General features: G+C 48.0%; 1 protein-coding gene across 3 annotated transcripts in view; it reads right to left on the reverse strand.

The window, feature by feature from the left end:
• PTPN5 (protein tyrosine phosphatase non-receptor type 5) overlaps positions 1 to 1,608 on the reverse strand; it is a 70,100-nt gene extending 68,492 nt beyond the window's left edge. The window contains exon 1 of one of the 3 annotated variants that reach the window (XM_049781031.1): positions 1,419 to 1,608. The gene's annotated coding sequence lies outside the window, so the exon portion shown is untranslated. Of the gene's footprint in view, positions 1 to 878; positions 960 to 1,418 lie in introns of those variants that run through there. The other 2 variants (XM_049781028.1, XM_049781029.1) reach the window with 2 other exon arrangements.
• Between the last annotated feature and the right edge of the window lie 9,702 nt (positions 1,609 to 11,310).

Genomic DNA, 11,310 nt, shown 5'->3' on the forward strand with positions numbered 1-11,310 from the left:
CAAAGAGCAAATGAGACCTACTTTCCTTCACTTCCCCTCCCTAAACAATAGGATGGTAGCAATTGAATGGCACTCCCAGCTAAAATGGCAGGGCTCGGGTGGTCCATTTTCCTGGACTCCTTAGGATGGAATTGTGGATTCTGGGGGTTTGGTGGGGGCTAAGGGGATGGAGGAGGATAGAATTATGCAGGGCGAGAGGTGGGTGGTAAGTATGAAAGCTAGGCGCCCTGGATTCTAACGCAGTTTTTGTTCACTAACTTTGCAGTGACCTTGGTCATTCTGAGGCCTCACAGGGCCTCAGTTTCTCCATCTGTGAAATGAGGAAACTCAATGAGTTCCCACAGTTCATGTTCCTCTGTCCTCTACGCCTTTTATCAGGCTGTCTGAGCCAGACAATCTCCTGCCTCAGATTTTTTTTTCAGGAGCCAGGGCCTCTGCAAAGAAAAAGAGGCTGTGCTGGGCTTGGATTCTGAGGGTGGTTTTAGACTACACCGCCTGGGAAAAGAGTCGCATTTTCCTGGCCGGCAGGTTAGGTTAGCTAGCGTCGGGTCTCCCTCCGGAGCCTCGGAGCCTGAGTGGCGATGAAGTCGGAGCCCCGCACCAGTCTTGGCCGCAGCACCTCTGAGCTGGGACCACCCCCCAAAAATCACGATTCCATTCTGGGTTTCCTATTCCCAAGATCTCACTCCGGGTCCCCCTCCTCCGCATCCGGGGGGCTGCAGGTAGCCCCGTGGGGGCGTGGCGGGGACGGGCGCCGGCTTCTTGGCCCCGAGGGCTGGAGCAGGTAATCCGTGACCACCGGGAAAGGTACCGCGCGGCCCCCTCCTGCCTTGGGGTGTCCCCTACACAAAGGCGCCCTTAGGAGACGCCCCACTTACCGGCCAGAGCGGGCTCCGGGGAGCCGGGGAGCCGGCGGGCAGACGGGCAGAAGGATGTGCGCGCACGATCGTGGATGCGCGTGTGCTTCTGTGTGTGTGTGTGTGTGTGCGCGCGCGCGCGTGTGTGTGTCTGTGTGTCTGTGTGCGTGTGTGTCTGTGTGCGTGCGTATGTGCCTATGTGAGCTGGGGGCCTCGCCGAGCTCCGCGAGTCTGCGTGTGCGGGGGCGTCCGTGCCCGTCTGTCCGTCCGTGCGTGCGTCGTTTTGTCCGTCCGCCTAGCGCTCCATCCCGCCTTCTCCCTGGCCCAAAGCTCCCCGTCTCCTCCAACAGGGTTCGCTTCGGCAGCGGCGGCGGAGTCTCGGGGTAACCTCAGTCCCGGCTCCGCCCGCCTCCGGGCCAGGCGCGCTGCGCTCCCCGGGAATTGCGCAGGGCCCACAGGGCTGGAGCGCGGGGGGCGGGGAGCGCCCGCAGCTCGCTCCCGGGGCCTGGGGAAGTGGGGTGCTCGTGGAGGGAGGCGATCGCGAGCCCTTGCCTTCCTCACCCGCAGCTGCTCCGGCGTCTCCTCCCCTTGGAGTCCCCGCCGGCGCCGCTCCCGCTCCCGCGCCGAGGTTCCCTGGCCCGGCAGGGCGGGGGAGAGGGAGCCCCGCTTCCATTTCATTCATGATTTTCTGCGCCCTGGAGCTCCCGGGCCCGTGTGCTCGCCGAAGGACGACCGCCAGAAGGACCCCGGTGGGGCCCGACCCCCGAACCCCCCCACGTGTCCAGCTGACTTGGGGGGGGGGTCGAGGCCAACTAGAGACAAAGGGGGTCACAACCGGGAGGGGGTTCAGTGGGGGCGAGAGCGAGTTGCACGGAGGAGGGGGATGCTCCCTGTCCGCGTCATGTCCGCGTCATCCCCACAACCTGCACACGCGGTCTGGCAAGCCAGGGGGCGCGCACAGTGCCAAGGAGGGGGTGCTCAGGACCCTTTCGGGGCGGGGATCGGAGGAATACCGTCTCCCCATCCGTCCTTTCCGCAGCTCAGGTCTGGGGAGCAAGCTCTCTTTCCTTCCTGATCGACCTCCTTCTTTCCGGGCACGAGTGGTCCAGGCGTCCTTGTGGGGGTAACCCGGGGGTCTCCGGCGCCAACGCGTCTCGAAATCCCGCAATCAGCCCGCAGCAATCAGCCGGGGTTTCCCCCACCTCCCAATTGATAGAGGGCTTTTGGAGGCGCAAGGGACCCTAAATTCTGTTTTTGGTGTATGGGCCCTATCTGACTGTGTCAGGGCTTATTCCTGGTGGAGCTCGGGGGGCTCAAATGTGGTGCCAGTGACCCACTTCACTTAGGGTGGGTGCAAGACAGGCGCCTTACTGTATACTCTCACAGACACCTTTTTTCCCATTTCATTTTTATGTGGAGGTAATCAAGCACATCTCCCCAACCTTGGTTTCAGCCACCGCCCCTCTTTCGTCTGGATTTCTATCTGCAGTAGCTCCTTATCGTGTCTCCCGGGTCCCCCGACTAACATACGTGTCCCCCGGCTCTCCGCAGCTGATTCTACCATACAGCAGCTAGAGGGATCCTTTTTAAAACGTCAGATCACGTTTTTTTTCCTCTCAGGGAAACCCGATTGTGGGGCTCCGCTTCATCTGGATGAATGCTAAGGGCCCTGCCAGACTTGGCAGGCTCCCTCTGCCTCCCTCCCCGACTTAAAAAGGTTACCCCAAGTAGAAAACCTGTCTAGAGTACAGGCGAGGGTGGGGTGGGGAAGGTGGGAGATAAGGGGCATCGGTGGTGGGAATGTTGCACTGGTGAAGGGGGGTATTCTTTACATGACTGAAATCCAACCACAATCATGTTTGTAATCAAGGTGTTTAAATAAAGATATTAATTCAAGAAAAAAAAAAGGTTACCCCTATCCCCTCAACCATCCAACCTCAAGTTGGTTTGGCTGCCTCGGACCACAGACCCGCAGACCTTTCTGATGAACCCATCACTAATTGGGCAGCCAGCCACCCTCAGTCCTCAAGACCTTCCATGCTGCTCCTTTCTCTGTCTGGAACAGGGCACTTAATCTGGTGAGCTTCTTTATCTCTTGGGCATGTCACCTCAAAGCAGCCTTTTGGAACCTGAGAAATAACACTGATACAGCTGTTCAGGTAACTGCATGCAGCTGGGGTGGAACCGCCTCAGCATGGTTTGTGGTTCCCAGAACACCACCAGAGGTCACTCCTGAGCACAGAGCCAGGTCTATAGTCCCTATGCACCTCCACATGTGATCCAAAAGCAAACACAGTCCTATTGTATAAACATGTAAGTGTGTGTAAAAATATTATTATATACACACAAGCAGTTGCTTCTCCTGGGTCATATCCTCTACCCTTTACCTTTATTCTTTTAAATGGCAAGCCAGCTGCTCCTTCTTTTTCTTCGTGGCAGCCATGGCTTTTGTTTTGTGTTCCTTGCTAGCATTCACGTCTATCTTCTGTCTTCATGAGGCAGACTTGTTCTTGGATTGGACCCTGTGCTTTCCTAGTCTTTGCTCAGGCTGTGCATTCAGCCTGAAATGCCAACCCTCCCTTCAATCGTCTATCTCCATCCAGTTTAAGATCCAGTTCAAAGACCTGTTCCAGAGCGATTTCTGAGCGTAGAGCCAGGAGTAACCCCTGAGTATTGCCAGGTATGACCCCCCCCAAAAAAAACCCACAAAAATAAACACACGCACACACACACAAACCCAAACAAAGATCTCCTATTTCCTGGAGGCTTTCTGATATTTCCAGGTACCTTCAGTTCTCATTCTCCCTGGTAGAGCCTCTTAGTCTTTTCCCTCCATGTATGGTGAATTCCTGGAACAGAGCTGGGTCTCCTCTTTATCTTCAGTCCCTAGCAAGGACAGGAGGTCACTACTTGTTCATCGGTGACCACAGTGATTGGGAAGCCCTGGTCTGGGTTGATGACTCTCCTCCTTGTCCAACTGGGAAACAGACCCCAGCAAAGTTTTCTTGTATCCTCATGTATGTGTATCTTGAGAACTGAGAGGAGGGCTTAAACATCCGATGAACAAGTTGGCCATGATGCTTAGTCTACATGGCAGCTTAGGGGACAAACTGCAGTCAGAGCTCAAGGAAAGGGTCTTCACTTCTTCCCCTTATCTTATCAGACTTATCTGATATTAAGTGGAGTCATCTGCAGCTGTGTAGTTACTATAGATGAGTGCTTACTATGTCCTGGGCATGGCTCTATTTAATAGGTACTGTTCTACTTGGTGTTTTTTCATGCATTACTCTCTTTACTCTTCCTGAAAAGTTTGGCATTTAGGGATTTTGGGATCTTCACTTTCTTTTCTCTCTTTTTGATCTCATGAAGTGAGCTACTAACCTCTAATTCTTAGAATATTTAAAAAAGATGGTGGTGGTGGGGAAGAGTAGTACAGTTGGTAAGGTATTTGCCTTGATGCCAGCATCCCTGGTATCATCCCTTGCACTATATATGATCCCCTATCCATTTCAGGACTGATCTCTGAACACAGAACCAGGAGAAAGCCCTGAGCACTACCGAATATGGTCCAAAAACAAACAGAAAAAACTTAAAACATTTTAAAGTTTTGGTGACATGATTACAATAGTGATGACATTTATGATATTTATGTACAAAGTGAATGTACCCTACCACCACCAAAGAACTTAAGATCCTTCCTATGGAACCAATGTCATAATGTTATCTCTAGCTACCTCCCACCATTTAATGCTCCCCATTTGATCATCTGAGTTTTATAACTCAAAAACAAATGTTTGTCTTTCCTCAGGACTTCCTCTTTCTGTGTTTTGTGAAATGTTCATTTTCAGAAGTGGATCTGTAAGTGACTTATTTAAGGTCCTGTCGTTAACAGGTGAGGGAGTGGTTTGGGTTTTGAAGCCTCTGCATGGGAGGCTACTGGGAGGCTATTGAGAGGGTCTTGGTGCAGTGGGGACTGGGAGGCAGGCAGCATAGGGAGCTGGCAATGTTTTTGGGAGTAAAGCTTGAAGTCACAGAGGCAGGGCACTCCATGGGGGTGCTCCCAGGTTTGTGTCAACTGTGTCATGAGATCCTATGGGGGAAGGCACAAGGACTTGAGGTCCACTGTTTTTGGGGTCCCATTTCTAGTTCATGAGCTCTCTTCAATATTTACTTGTAAATGAGTGCTGGGTGCTTTCAGGGTGTGGAGTGGGTCTCTGACCCCGAGTCTAACCAGGCAAAGGAGGACACATACTCTGAGGAAGGCATTGAATGTCTTCATAAGAACTGCACATGCTCTCACACCCCTGCTCTGCTTGGAGCTGCTCAGATCAGCCTCTCTCAGGAACAGTGGCCTTGGCAGCTCTCTGCTCTCTTGTAGTTGCATTTCTGCTGTTCTGCTCTCAGGGCTGGCATTCAGGGAGTGGCAGGAGGCTTCTGGAAACTCTATGCTCTCTCCAAGGAGTCAAGGCAACTGCAACTTCTTACTGACCCCCCACTCTTTCCTGCCTGGGCACTCTGGGTTTATCTCTGTCTGGTGAGGGGAAGCTCCTAGTAGAAGCATCACCCCCTTACTTAACTGCATCCCCAAAATGCCTGTTCTCTCAGGGTGCCTTTCAAGCTTGCTTACTCAGGGGATCCTTCCCTCTCTAGTTTACCCATTTGGGGGGGGTACCCTGTAGTATTGGAGAACCTTCCTTCCTTCCTTCCTTCCTTCCTTCCTTCCTTCCTTCCTTCCTTCCTTCCTTCCTTCCTTCCTTCCTTCCTTCCTTCCTTCCTTCCTTCCTTCCTTCCTTTCCTTCCTTCCTTCCTTCCTTCCTTCCTCCCTTCCTTCCTCCCTCCCTCCCTGCCTTCCTCCCTCCCTCCCTCCGTCCTTCCCTCCTTCCCCCTTCCTTCCTTCCTTCCTTCCTTCCTTCCTTCCTTCCTTCCTTCCTTCCTTCCTTCCTTCCTTCCTTCCTTCCTTCCTTCCTTCCTTCCTTCCTTCCTTCTTTCCTTCCTTCCTTCCTTCCTTCCTCCCTTCCTTCCTCCCTCCCTCCCTTCCTTCCTCCCTCCCTCCCTCCGTCCTTCCCTCCTTCCCTCCTTCCCTCCTTCCCTCCTTCCCTCCTTCCCTCCTTCCTTCCTTCCTTCCTTCCTTCCTTCCTTCCTTCCTTCCTTCCTTCCTTCCTTCCTTCCTTCCTTCCTTCCTTCCTTCCTTCCTTCCTTCCTTCCTTCCTTCCTTCCTTCCTTCCTTCCTTCCTTCCTTCCTTCCTTCCTTCCTTCCTTCCTTCCTTCCTTCCTTTTCTCCTATGTACTTGAAGTGTTCAGGACTTACTCCTGGGTCTGTACTCAGGGATTATGTTTGTCAGTGTTTGGGTACCATAGGTGGTGATGGCAATTAAACTGAGAAATGTGCCAGGTAAGACCCTTATCTGCTGTATTATATTACACCCTGCTTTTACAAAGGCATTTCTCTAACTTCTTTCCTTTTCACCTTATCCCTTTGATATGTAAAAGTTCACCTGGATCTTGGGCCCGGAGAGATAGCACAGCGGCTATCTCTTGCAAGCAGCCCATCTAGGACCAAAGGTGGTTGGTTCAAATTCCGGTGTCCCATATTGTCCCCTGTGCCTGCCAGGAGCTATTTCTGAGCAGACAGCCAGGAGTAACCCCTGAGCAATGCCAGGTGTGGCCCAAAAACCAAAAAAAAAAAAAAAAAAAAAAAAAAAAAAGTCCACCTGGATCTCACTCAAACACCCCCCTCCCCACCTTCCAGATGAATTTGTACTGGGAGAATAAAGAGGTTTCCATTTTGGCTTGGCACACTGAGAGAGTTAACGAGGCAAGAAGCCAACCCCAATCCATGATTCTCTCCTGACTAGCTTTGTTTATTAATTCTTCATGACTACTGTTCTTCAAACCTGTTCACCTGGGGCTGGAAATACATTATATGGGGTGGTTTCAGAACTGTCATGGCGAGTGGGGTGAATTCACACTGCTGTACTGCCTCTTCCTCCTTGGAATTTTTTTTTTATAGGGAAACAGGACAAAGGCTGCTTTGTGCCAAGACCTCTTTCCCTAAAAATGTTCAGTTACATTTTCAAGTGCTTAAGGACTTACTGTTTTGTCTGTTACCTGTAACCAAGCTCCCTGTCTTCAAAGTCCTATGATTTTGCCTGAAACCAAGGTCTCAATCTCATCTTGGGCTTCCAAACATGCTACCAGCCACATAGTTTCTTTTAGGCCAAAGGCCTAACTGTGCTTAGAATAGGAGATAGCCTAATACATTTTATCAAAAGTCTTACAGAGTTCATGAACTGTTGCATGTTATAAAGTCAACTGCAGAAGGGAAAGGCTGCCATCTTAACATTCTTATCCTGTGCTGGGATTCCAAGCCCAGACAAAGATGTTCCATGTAGATCAAAATCCATTTCTTATGGTTGAGATGAAGAAAAGCTTGATAATATGCCAAGGAAGTATGACTGAAACTCAATCATGGGCAACTTTGTAACTCTGATAACAAAAAAAATGAGATCATACACACACACAAGAAATATAATATTAAAAAACACAGGCTGGGACCAGAGTGATAGCACAGTGGTAAGGCATTTGCCTTGTACATGCCAAACACAGGACGGGCCCCAGTTTTAAATCCTCACATCCCATATGGTCCCCTGAGTCTGCCAGGAGTGATTTCTGAGTGCAGAGCATTGCTAGGTATGGCCCCTCCCCCCCAAAAAAAAAGCTCTCTTTTAGTTCTACTCTTTTGTTGAAGATTTTCAAATTCTTAGAATCCATTGAGTATTGGCCTTGGGTGCAGCTAAGGAAGAAAAGTCTACTGTTTAGAGGACTTGGCTTTGCCATTATTGTTTCCCTGGTTCTCTTTTATTAGCATAGGCATTTAAGGAGGGAAGTTCTGCTATTGCCTACAAAGGGAATGAAAGCCTGTAGAGGTTCAAAGGCATCTTCATGGTCACTTCCTCCTCTACTACAGTTGTTGGGACCTGAATTCTGAATAAGGAGGGACGCCATTTTGTAAAAGCCACATGGCAGGCTTCTTAGGTTCTGAGCAGGGGGAAACACCATTTTGTAAGGACCACATGGTGTGGGCTATATGCTGGGGCTTCAGAAGACTATTTCCATAGACCCCGCCTCAGTCTACCTGGCTATACCAGGTAGCCTATCAGGGAAAGACAAGGGAGCAGTAGGAAGGTACCCCTAGACAAGAGCCAATTATTTTAAGGATCATCAGAAAGCTGGAACCTTCCTATATCCCTTCCCTATATAATCTTCCCTATATAATCCCTTTACTGTATATAATCTTGGGCCGGGCTCATCTCCTTCAGGGGATGGCCCCTGGCTGGCCAGGCTGGGAAATCCTGTTGGCAGATGGATTAAAGTGTTAAATTTTATTCCAGTTGTGAGCTCTTGTTCTACTCTGGAACCCTACACAGTGAGCTTTTAATCAATGTCTGACTGTATATGGAACTGTAACCACTCTCTTTAACACAACCATATGAAAAGTGACCCCACTGATTTCCTTTTCTTTTTCCATGGGAAATGAGTTCTCTGAGTTGATGGCAAAGTAGTTGTGAGTTTGTGAGGACTCAGGCATATTAGACCATTTTGTTTGACTTATTTACCCTCCTTGACAGGGATGGAGGAAAAGTGATTTGGCAAAGAGGAAGAGGAAGTGAGTAAAGATGGTCTGAGTAATCAGAATGTATCTTGCATGTGGTTTTTGATGGACTGTCTAGATTCGAGTCAGTAATTCTTGCTTTTAGGTCTCACTTGCAATTCATTCTATTGGTAATGAAATGTTTTATTATTCATATACTTATTTATTTACTTATTATTACCCATCTAGCCCACAAAGAATTTGAGATTGCTTAACACAGGAGCCAAAAGCATAAAATGATGTTAAAATATCAATACGGGTAGAGAATCAGGGCCAAGAACTCGTAAGTAAACTTTGAGAGAAAAGACCAAGGATTAAATTACAGCAGATTTTTCCTCAGTTCTTCCTGTGTCAAAGAAATTTGTGTATATTATTTCATTTAATTCTTAAATGAGCCCTTTAAAGTAACTGCTTTAAAGGAAATTTAAACTCAGAGTGATTAAATATGTTGCTCAAAGTTATCTAGATAATAAGTGGGAGAGCTAGAGTTTGGGTTTCACTTAACATTGAAACTCATACATTTATTTTACTTTTATTGTTATTGTTATTATTATGGGTTTTTGAACCACACCTGGCAGGGCTCAGGCCTTTTTTTTTTTGGCTCTGTGGTCAGAGATCACAGCTGGTGATGCTGAGGTACAAATATGCAATGCCAGAAATTTAAACAATGTACATTGTGTGGAAGGTGAACATCTTACCCCTGTACTACCTCTGGTCCATCAATGCATTTTGTTGAATACTTGGAAAATTATTTCAGAGAAGAAGAAACTGAGCAATATGTCTGTTGTGATCACCTTTATTTTGCTAGTGCATATTTTCTCGGATTCTCCTTCCTTTTTTTCTTCTTTATTTTTTACCCTGTTGACATCTGTGAAAAATATGAAGCATCTCTAGCATTTTGGTCTCAGAAGGTGACTCTTAGAGTCCCCATGGTCAGTGGCTCTGATATTTTCTGTCAAGTAGATACTGAAATGAGAGTTCTTGGGCTAAATTTGATTGGATCTCTCAATGAAAGTTGAAGATTATCCTCATATTTCTCAGTCAACTATGGAAAGCCTCTTTGGGATTGATGTATAGGGTCAAGCACCATTCCCAAGGATTTGATAGATGCTATGGGGATGGAGATGTGAAAATAAAAAGGAGAGCTTTTATGTAAGACTTTGCATTGAAGAAAAAGAGCATCTGTGTGTTCCTAAAAACTTACCCCTGGAGTTGTATTTCCTGACTGCAAGATTGAAGAGTGTTAAGCCAACGATTTAGCAATCTGTCAGAGGAGAGTCTGAGCAGAAACAGATTGCCAGGGTATCTGCTGCAGAGGGTGATGTGACCTTCCTGTGGGAGTGGCTATAGTCAGACAAAGCCTCTGAGAGCTGCAGGCTCCAGCCTGTTATCTCAAGGTAAAAAGAATGGACACCAGGGTGAGCTCCTGGGAAGAAACATCAGTCACAATAGTTTCCGGAGGAGAAGCTGGAGCTTTGTTTCTCCTGTGGTACTTTCTTTGGGAATCTGCAAGGCAGATTCATTCAAGATACTTATTTGGAGGAGAGGAGGAAGTTTGGGTCACACCCAGTGCTTCTCCTGGTTCTCTTCTCAAGGATTACTTAATGGCAGGACTCAGGGGACCATATGGGATGCTGGGGATTAAGTCCAGGTTGGCTTTGTGCAAGGCAAGTGCCCTACTATCATTTTGATCTCTCAGCACACATGATTTATCAAGGACCTATTCCTAGAAAGCAACGTTTTAAGAGCTGATCACAGGTTAGAAAATAAAATAATCAACTTTCCTGCACTAATGAATTTGGATTCTAAGGGGGCACATTCTCAATGAAATGGGTTAAAACCATGAATAAAAGGATCATTTATTTATTTTTTAATTTGGGAGCTACACCTAGTGGTGTTCATGGTTTCCTCCTGGTAAATGGATTTTTTTCTGATGGTGCTAAATGCCATGCAGAAAAAGAATGACAGACTGATGGAGAGTGAAGTCAGAGAGGATTCACTTCTCTCACTGAAGTCGCATTTTTTTTTTTTTGAGGCACAATCAATTCTGTTCATAACAACAAAGTTTCAGATTTATAATGTTCCAATTCCACGCTCACCATCAGTGTCAGCATCCCTCCACCAATATCTCAAGATTCCTTTGACAAACTCATTAAAAAATTAGTTGTTATGCTCTAGCTCAATGTTTACAATAGAGCTAGTGCTTATGCTTTTTTTTTTCGGGGGGGGGGGGCGGCACACTCGTTGACACTTAGGAGTTACCCCTGGCTTGGGGGACTGTATGGAACCCTGGTGGATCTAACCATAGTCTGTCCTAGGCTAGTGCTTGCAAGGCAGATGCCTTACCTCTAGCGCCACAGCTCTGGCTCCTAGTGCATTTGCTTTTTTTGTACTTGTTAGTTATATCACTTTGGTGATGATACCTTAGCTCATCATCACAAAATACCCAGGACCATCCACCATTATTCTGTGTTCCATCTACTTCACTTATGTTCCTCCATTTCTTTTTTTTTTTGGTTTTTGAGTCACACCCTGTGACGCTCAGGCGTTACTCCTGGCTATGTGCTCAGAAGTTGCTCCTGGCTTCTTGGGGGACCATATGGGACGCCGGGGGATCGAACCGCAGTCCGTCCTAGGCTAGCGCAGGCAAGGCAGGCACCTTACCTCCAGCGCCACCGCCCGGCCCCATGTTCCTCCATTTCTTGCCACCCACTTATCACACCACTTACTTGGTATTTTTGTATTTTCTGTTCTATAACCCAAGGGTTTGCCATCATATGATACCTCCCATTTCCTTGCCTT

The sequence above is a fragment of the Suncus etruscus genome, chromosome 9, assembly GCF_024139225.1.
Source record: "Suncus etruscus isolate mSunEtr1 chromosome 9, mSunEtr1.pri.cur, whole genome shotgun sequence".
Lineage (NCBI taxonomy): Eukaryota > Metazoa > Chordata > Mammalia > Eulipotyphla > Soricidae > Suncus > Suncus etruscus.